We start from the raw sequence: 8,235 nt of genomic DNA, 5'->3' as shown, positions 1-8,235 counted from the left end.
ATAGCATGGGGAGATCAGCTCGGTGCTTTGTGAACACCTAGAGGGATGGGATAGGGAAGGTGGGAGGGAGATGCAAGAGGAATGTGATATGGGGATATATGTATACATATAGCTGATTCACTTTTTTATACAGCAGAAACTAACACAACATTGTAAAGCATTTATACTCCAATAAAGATGTTAAGGTAAATTACATTCACAGATCATATTTTATGACAGAAAAGCTTCCTACTACATTGCAAGTTAAAAATAATACTTATATCGTCTCATGATTTAAAATTTGTACAATAGTTTTAAGAATTCATGGAAAATTGAAAAAAACTTACAGTGGTTATTTTGAGTATAGGAACTACTTACTATTTTAATTTAAAAAAAATCCTTGATAGTATTTCAAAACATTCTATAATTTTATATTAGCTATTTATAGTTATATTAGTATGTATTATATTTTTATTTCTATGTTTTTTATGCTTTATAATTAGGATACAATATTATATTATTAAAATGAAATAAACAGAAAGAAAATCATACTAGATTATGTTTTATCACTGAAAAAAAAAAGCATTCTAGTAAAATAGAATGTGGTTGAGCAACGCCAGTCTTCCTTTACTAAACTCTCTTTCACAGTTTAATGTCACAATTAACAGTCATAAGAGCCAAGAATTATAGAGCATTACCATGTGTGTGGCATGAATTTAAGTGTTTTATATGTATTAACTCCTTTAAACCTCACAAAAACGTTTGCTCAGAAACTGAGGCACAGGGAGTTTAAGTAACTTGCCCAAGGTTACACAGCTAAATAAAAGTATTAATGGATTCTGGATATGAATCCTCGCAGTTTGTTTACAGAACCTGGGCTTTTAATCCCCATACTTATGCCCTTATTGCAAAAGAAAAAAACAATGGACAAAAAAGTATCAAGACCATTGATGTAACTATATAATATAACTGGAGACGGGTTTGAGATGCAGGGGCATTCTGGTTGGATAAATACGCAGTTAAGTAAGAGTATCTGAAATATTGTCTGTGGCAGCTTGGGGCAGAATGTGAAGTAATGAGTAACAATCTTAGCTTTTCTTTACATTTCAGTTGATAGCTAATAATTATGGATAGATAATTCAAATGTGTTATCACAATAACCCTTCCTTCCTTCCTCCCTCCCTCCCTTCCTCCCTCCCTTCTTTCCTTCCTTCCTCCCTCCCTCCCTCCCTTCCTTCCTTCCTTCCTTCCTTCCTTCCTTCCTTCCTTCCTCAGAAAGGATTCTCATGTTTTTTTCCAGACAATTTTTTTAAGGCCTCTACTAGCCCACAGGCTCAATAGCTGATTCTTTATAAAATATCCCCTATGTAGGTTTTTGCTTCAGGCAATCTCACCAAACTTTACCTTCTCAATCTACTCCCTCCATCTTGTGCCTCCTATATGGAACTCAGATCTGATTCTTGCCAATAACCAATGTCTATCCCCCACCTTGGTGCCAACCAGGATCTGATGGCCCCTTGCTTTACTATGCTGTCTTGCCTTGGACAGAGGTTTGGTTCCCTTTGTTCCCACAACTGCACCAGTGGGATCACACTCTACTGAAGCTTAGGGCAGAGCATCCACCCTCCTCTCACTAAAAACCAAAGCAAACAGATAAGCAAAATGTTACCCCAAACCAAAACAATTTCTTTTTGCTGAGAGTAGTTTGGTCAATATGATGACTTGGTTGAAAATAAATAATATAACTGTATTGGTCTGCTTGGACCAGGTATGTTCAAGCCCCATAAAATGGCTGCTCTCTTGCTGTCTGTGCATCCCTTACTCTACCTGGCCCCACCTCACCCTTCTGAGCATGATTGCCTCCCCCTCCTAAGCTGAAAGTTTTAATCAGTAACTACCTGTGTGATTGGCCCAACCCCAGCTAACAATTTTTCTAGCCCTGGACCAGAAAGGCTCCAGTATATTCTGTCATCAACAGGAAAACAGCAGCCCTTGCCCCAGTCGCCCTGGCAAGGAGGGAGCTCTTCTGAAGTCATTGCCCCTATAACTGATAGCTTCCTCCTCCCCGTCCCTGTGTAACAAAGATTGCTGCTGTGTCCTGCCTGCCCTTGGCTGTACACCCATACAAGGTGGGGTGTGGGGTGTGGCTCCAGGACCTTTGCCTCTGACTTGTAAGATACCCTGTCCAACAAATCACTGATGTCTCTGTCACTGGCTCCGGGTTCTTCCTTCGGTCTCACAACTGGGCAGTTGCAAGGATTGCAGGACTGGGGGTACAGCGCAACAGGCCACCATAACAAAATCCCACAGACCGGGTGTCTTAAACGAAAGAAATCTATTTCTTACTGTTCTGGAGGCTAGAAGTCCAAGATCAAGATGTCAGCAGGTTTGGTTTCTCCTGAGACCTCTCTCCTGGGCTTGTGGATGGCCATCTTCTCATGTCCTCACATGGCCTTTTCTTTGTGCATCCATATTCCTGGTGTTTCTTCCTTTTCTTTGAAGGATACCAGTCAGACTGGATGAGGCCCTAGGACCTCATTTACCTCCTTAAAGGCCTTATCTCCAAATACAGTCACAGTGGGAGTTAGTGCTTCAAACCATGAATTTGGGGGAGACACAAATCAATCCATAACAATCACCCCATTACTTTTCTGAGCATTAGCAATTTGTGTGACATTTTCTCTTTCATTTTATATAAAATGGGATTTTACCATGTTTGCTGTATAGTGACTTGTTATGTGGTATTTAAGTAATCGTCAACAATTTAGACTATTACTACTGCTACTAGAAATAATAATAGTAATAGTAACACCAATATCAATACCATTAGTAACTAACTCCTAGGGTTAATGTGAAGATTTAATAAAATATAGATTGCAGAAATAGATTCACTGCGATTCCTGCCCCCCCCTTAAGTGGTTAATGAATGCTAGTATAATTTAAAAAATTTTTTTCTATCTCAGACCTATGTTTCCAGCATTTCCCCTCATTTTTCTCCCACTGCTCCCACAGCCTTCACAATAAGATACAAACCATTGAGCATATCTTGCAAGGAAGTTTCTGATTTTGTGCCTGCCAAATATATCTTCTTTCAAGGACACTTTCCTGACTCCTCTAAGGTGAAGTTAGGTTGCCCTTTTCTGAGCTTCCATAGCATCTTTGATTTCCCCATTAGAGTGTTCATCACAGCTCATTCTTAATGCTTATGTGTCTTCTCTGCTATATCAGAAGCTTTCTGATTATGCAGCTCGTTCATTATATCCTCAGCATCTAGTACTGTACCTGGCATAGTGTTGACACTTCCTCTGCTTGGCTTCTAATATGGGCATGTCTTCTCTTCCTTTACAGTGGGCTTACTAACTGCTCCCCCTATCTCCCAGGATTGTTGACAGGACCAGATGAGACAATGCATGTGAAGTAAGTAATGTATTTAAAGTACTTCACAAATTAAAAGCATCTGAATAATTTGTATATAACCTTGCACAAGGTTAATAAATCTTAATAGTTCAGAAAATTGTAATTGAGTTTTAATTGGCTAATGTTAATGTGTGTTCTCCACCAATATTTAGTAATTATATTTTTAAAAAGGTAGGAGACATTTCTAGCAGTCGAGATCTTCATAGTATATTTCAACACATGATAAATTCATGAACATTTCTTATATCCTAGAACAGTTGTGTATCTTAAAAACTCATCGTCATAAGCATTCTCTGGATTTTTGCAGAATTAATCCTGAATAATTAATGAATATAAAAGAGTTGGACAAGTACTGTAGCATGCTAATCATTTGTTTCAATGTCAATTAGAGAAAAATATTCCTTTTGGCCTGCTAACTTGGAATATGTACTGTAAAATTAACTTTTAATTTACAAATATGAAATGTCTCAAATTGTTAATGAATATATTGAGAATAGAGATCTGTCATTGGAAAGTTATAGTTTGTATAAAAAAATAGAAGCACTGGGATTTAACAGAATTGTTTACTGTATTGAGAAGTTCTTACAAATATGTGTAGTTTATAGATCAATATTTACATAATGTTTACATATTTCCTTGTGTGGAATTGTATCAAATGCAAGTCTTAAATAATTTTAAGCTGAATGAATATAAATTTAATACATACAGAATTGAAGGGGCATTTACTTTACTGGTCTCTCAAATGCATATGTCTTGATTATTCTGCTTCTAAGGATCTTGCTCGGTTTCATCTCAGTCATGATTTATTGGCACTTGTTCAAAGTTTCAGCCATAAAGTAAAGGTGAAAGTCGATGTAACACTAAATGAAAATTCTTAAAATATGTAGACTGCTTCTGTGAATTTAGCTAAGAAAAGCAACTTCTAGGTTAAAGGATGAGAAAAATAATTTAACTATTTATTTGGCCTTGAGTTAGGATTTAACTTTACTCGTAAGGAGGGAAAAAATCTTTTTGTCAGAAGGTGAAATTCCCTTATTAAACAGTTGAAAGATTGTTCATTTAGACTTGGAGAGTATTTTCTAGGCATCGAGTTCATCATTGGGGAATACCTCTGTATGTAGTTACAGAATTTTTTTTTTTTTTTTTTTTGCAGTACACGGGCCTCTCACTGTTGTGGCCTCTCCCGTTGCGGAGCACAGGCTCAGCGGCCATGGCTCACGGGCCCAGCTGCTCCGCAGCATGTGGGATCTTCCCGGACCGAGGCACGAACCCGTATCCCCTGCATCGGCAGGCGGACTCTGAATCACTGCACCACCAGGGAAGCCCAGAATCTTTTGATTGACAAACCTGAACTGAAAGTTCATGGAATTTGTCCTTATTCATTGTTTATCTGCACACATGGCCTAGAGTTGTAAGGATTGGTCTTTTCCCTAGGATGAAACCAGTAATGATTCTACAATGATGAGAAAAATGTAAATTGTGAACTTAGTGGAAAAAGCACTGGATTGTAAGTCAGATGACTGAATTTAAGACTTATTTGCCACTGATTCACTCTGTGAACTTAGGAAGACCTATATTCTAAATGAGTCTTGAGTTTGTTTTTTAATCTGTAAAGTGGTGATAATGCTTACCTCACAGGGCTGTTGAGAGGATTAAATAAGATGTTGGGTGTGTAAGTACTTTATAAACCATGGGATATTATACAAATACAAATAATTTTTAATAGAAGGTTAACAATTTTGTTTCACTAACAAATAAATTAAAATCTTGGTTCAATTTGTTCTTGGATAAATAGATCTTGCTTTGCATTTTAGCCTATTCATTTCTAAAGGCACTGAACTAATTTTAATGGACTAATTATTTTCATAAAAACTCCAGTGTCTTAGGTAAAATATGCTATTTATGTTTATGCAAAAACTATGAGTTAATACTCAATGAATTTCAGATGACCTCTATTTTAATATGCTAAAAGAAGAATAGCATGATATTGTGATTTTAAGTTTAGTGTTTTTTCATATTTACAATGCATTTCTATTCTTCCTTTTGGTTAATCTTGGTTAATTTAGACAAGTTTTAAGTGTATATTAGGAAGTATGTTAATACCTAAATTGTATTTTTAGTAAATGTGAACTTAGTTTCCTCTGTAAGATCTAAAATATCACTTTCACCATAATCCTGCCCTCAAAGCTGTGGTGTCCAATGTTATTGATTTGGCCTTTCAGGAATCAGATCCATTGTCCTGGCTAGTTAAGCACTAAGCCATAAATGGAGCTGTTGTTAAAAAGTTATGAAGTCACAAACTTGGCCCAAGGTTATCCACTTATCCGTAGCCGGAGTCAGGAGTCTGCCTTCATTTTCACAGACACACGTTGGAGTTCTAAGGCATCGGGGTATGAGAGACAAGGCTGTTGACTAAATGCTGTCTCTAAAGTCTGAATCAACTAGCTGCCCTCACAGCTTCCCCTCAAGAGGCTGGACCTTGGCCACTACAGGGCAGCTCAGGACCAGTTGGAGGTGGTTGGGAAACCAGCTAGGAGTGATTTTCCTTTGGTGGTTATTTCTTCAAGACAAGGATGCAACTTATTGGCCAACCAGTTGAAGTTACCCCTTGAGGAAAGAACAATTGTCATCAAGCAAAATGGGCTCTTCAGTTTCATAACGTTAATGGGACAATCCATCAAAAGTCTCACACCTTTTTCCCTCAAAAGTCTACGACAGAGCAGTCTTCCATATGGTTACTAATCTCTCAAAACAAAAACTGTGCGACTACATTTCCTTCATCTTATTGCACTGTGAAGTTCCTAAAAGCAAGTATCACAGTTGTTAAACACAAATGCATAATTTCATACAATAAAAATGTAATAGCTATTCCCCATAAGGGCAGGTTAGGTAGTGAGTTATTTGAATCAAACTCTCTGGCTGAAAACAACTCTGAATAAATCACCTTAAAAGCACTGAGGAGTTGTGGGAGTTCCTTGTTTGCCTAGTGGTTAGGATTTCAGGTTTTCACTGCCATGGCCTGGGTTCAATCCCTGGTTGGGGAACTGAGATCCCTCAAGCCGCTTGGTGTTGCCCAAAATAAATAAATAAATAAATTTTAAATAAATCAATAAATCTGCATTACAAAACTAACCCTAAAAAAAAAAACACTGAGGAGTTGTAAAGATTATGCAGCCCTAGCAGACCCATTTTGAGGAGAAGCTTGACCAAAGAGGCCAGAGGACTATTTGAGTGCCGAAGTTGCTTTTGCCTTGAAGACATTGGAGGGGTAAGAGTGAGGATTAAGATGAACCACAACTAATCGGTCACTTTCTGATCCTACCAACCCCACAGACCCAGAGAGAAGGCTTCTCTGGACCTAAGCAGAGCAGGAAAAGGGAAAGGAAGGGGGGTAAAATAAACCTGAGAACACCTGCCCTCATACAGATTTGTACCCTAGGATCATATAGCATAGATGGTCAGTGAATTTGGTTTGATGTGATCTCCGACTTGTAGAGCCCCAAAAACACAGCCAGAAGGAGGAAAGCACACTTATTACAAGCCTTGTGGAATCTCCACAAATGATTGTTTTTGATTTAATACAGTTTTATTTTTCAAAATGGACAGTTGGTGGGACCTGTTCTGCATCTTCACCAGCAGCTGGGGCATCTCCACCCTTGGTGTTTCTGGTGTAAATTACTTGAGCTCTGTACTTTGAAACCAGTTTCAGAAGTCCTTTACTAAGGAGCTCCTGAAGGACTACCCTGGTGAAGGAACCACAAATCTTGTTTCCCAGAGACCACAGCTGGGATTATAAGCTTATATTTGGGAACTTCCTTACAGAGTTTGTCATATGTTGCTTTGTCAAACAAGCCTACATTATTGAACTTCTCCCGAACTTTGCCTTTGGACCATGTCTTCTTTTTGGCCTTGCCCCCAGATTTGTTCCCTGGGCTTTGTCTTTCTTATCCGACTTTCTGGCATCTTTCTTCTTTTTGTCATCCTTGGGCAGCATAGCGAAACTCAAAGAGCAGCTGCTACCACTGCCGCCTTGCTAAGATGTTGGACCCAAAGTCCACAAACAGTTTTTTTAAGGGCAATAACCAGTAAAACAGTTGAAGATAATTAGGCGCTTAGGAAATTTAAAAAATAATCAGACATGGACAACTTACATTAATTGGTAATTTTGATGAATATTATGACAAAATCAGACTAATCCATTATGGGGTCCTCTCTCCTAAAGCACACATTGTGTTATGATGTAAATATTATGACCACCATCTTTATATTCCTCAATATAAGTAACAAATAAATGTTCTTTAATAATTAAGTATCACAGAAGTAGTTGCATGTTGTATGCTTTTTAGTGGAGTGTTGAATATTAGTTATTCACACTCTTTTATTTAATTATACCGAACAGTGGTCTACCTTAGTACAATATCTAATGTTTCTAAAACAGACATCAATGATTGGTATATAAACAGATAGTTCCAATAATAGTCATACAGAATCATTGTCTGAATTGTCTTTGTGCTCCATAATATTTAGAGAATAGTACAAGATAAATCTATTTTCCATTTTTAAACTCCAATGTAGCTAGAGTAGAAAACAAAAACCAAACAATTAAAGTGACAATAATGAATTTTTCACTCAAATCCAAAATGGTTACTGTAGTAACTTAAAATTGGAGCATTATAATAAAAGTAGAATGAAAAGATAATTTCAAATGCTATATTAATTTTTTGAAGTATGGAGAGGGGAGTTGCTGTTTCATATTTGAAAGAGACTAGATTGCTGTTGAAGCTTCTAAGAAGACCGATTTCATCTTGTCTGCCTTCTCTTTTATATTAATGTGAGAAA

General features: G+C 37.4%; 1 pseudogene; it reads right to left on the bottom strand.

Annotated features, from left to right (window-relative positions):
* Nucleotides 1–6,982: 6,982 nt before the first annotated feature.
* LOC116747134 lies at nt 6,983–7,390 on the bottom strand (annotated as a pseudogene).
* Between the last annotated feature and the right edge of the window lie 845 nt (nt 7,391–8,235).

The sequence above is a fragment of the Phocoena sinus genome, chromosome X (genome assembly GCF_008692025.1).
Source record: "Phocoena sinus isolate mPhoSin1 chromosome X, mPhoSin1.pri, whole genome shotgun sequence".
Lineage (NCBI taxonomy): Eukaryota > Metazoa > Chordata > Mammalia > Artiodactyla > Phocoenidae > Phocoena > Phocoena sinus.
This window is presented reverse-complemented; position numbering and strand designations above follow the sequence as displayed.